At 46.5% G+C, this 1,347-nt stretch overlaps 1 pseudogene; it reads right to left on the reverse strand.

The window, feature by feature from the left end:
- On the reverse strand, positions 1-458 carry LOC129622056 (ribonuclease 7-like; annotated as a pseudogene).
- Between the last annotated feature and the right edge of the window lie 889 nt (positions 459-1,347).

A 1,347-nucleotide genomic window follows, 5' to 3' on the forward strand; every position in this document is an offset into this window, starting at 1 on the left:
TTATCGAAAAGTACAGGACAAGCAGTACCTCAGGTCATCCTTCTGTTGTGGCAGGTCACAGGCTACGATGAAGAATGCCTCCAGTTGCTTCTCCTTGTTCCTGCAGTCTGGACACCTTCCTGAGATGAGCTCACATGTAGTCAGGGATATAGGCTTTTGGCTCTGGTGGCAGTTTTTATGACCATTCTTGCAGGCTATTTTGGGGGTCTGACAAGTGGTGACCATGCAGTAGATGGATTCATGCAGAAAGGTGTTGAAGTCTTTGCAGTGCTTAGAGAACTTGTTGATTTTGTGTATCGCTGTGTTGCATCCTTGAGGTCTGGGCTGCACATGCTGAGTTTCAAACCACTGAGCTGGGGTCATGTTCCCGGGCTTGGCGCTGACTGGTCCTTGGCCACCCACAGCCCCAGCAGCAGGAGCAGCAGCAGAGGGCAGAATCCTGCTCTGGCTGGCGCCATTGCTCCCAGGGGGCACAGGGGGCACAGAAGAAGTGGGAGGTGGGTGACTAGATCACCATGGGGGTGCCCTGCTACCCTTCTAAAAATTTCAGACTGTAAATCAACTATTGCAGGGTTCCTACAGCTTCAGATATTTAAAAACACTACTGGCATTTAATTGTTCGGTCCCAGCAGATACATTTTATTTAATGATACATTTTATGCCTCCCAATAAATACGTATACAGTTTTTCCCTCATAAGAGTTTTATGAGGTATGAACTCTTTTTTATTTTTTTTAATAGGCAAGCAAACTGAAGCTCAGAAAAGTTAAGGAAATTGCCCATCATCACACAGCTAGGGAGTGTTACAGGCTTTGAATCGATGCTTCTCAGCTTCCAAAGCCCCTATTCTTTCCACATTCCCATGTTTCTGGTTTGAAACTCTGAGAAATCAGACCACAAAAGGAAACCAGTCTTGAAAGAAAGTAGGTCAAGGGTCCATACCTTGCTCTTCCAGGCTAGCTCAGACATTCCTGAAAATCAATATTAAGGTTGTGGTGTCAGGCTAATTCCTCTCTGCTCTGTGGTCGAGTTTCTCACTGAAGCTAGAAAAACAGTCACTCTCAGTGTTCCAGCCAGCCAAGCAGGATTCTGTGAATTGGGTTCTTTCTGGGACTGACATATCGCCCTAAGTGGAGAAAGTTTTGGAATGATAGAATCAGAGCAGAGGAGTTTCTTTAAGATCATCTCAATCAACTCTGCTTTACAGAGGAAAGATCTGGAGCACCTGAAAGAGCAAGTGCCCTTCCCAAGGCCACCAACTGAGTGTCAGAGCTGGGACTGGAGCTTCCTGACTTTCAACCCATCCCTTTGGTCTAGTGCCAGGCTGAAAAGGGAAGGGGAACGTGTT

This window comes from Bubalus kerabau, chromosome 10, assembly GCF_029407905.1.
Source record: "Bubalus kerabau isolate K-KA32 ecotype Philippines breed swamp buffalo chromosome 10, PCC_UOA_SB_1v2, whole genome shotgun sequence".
NCBI lineage: Eukaryota > Metazoa > Chordata > Mammalia > Artiodactyla > Bovidae > Bubalus > Bubalus kerabau.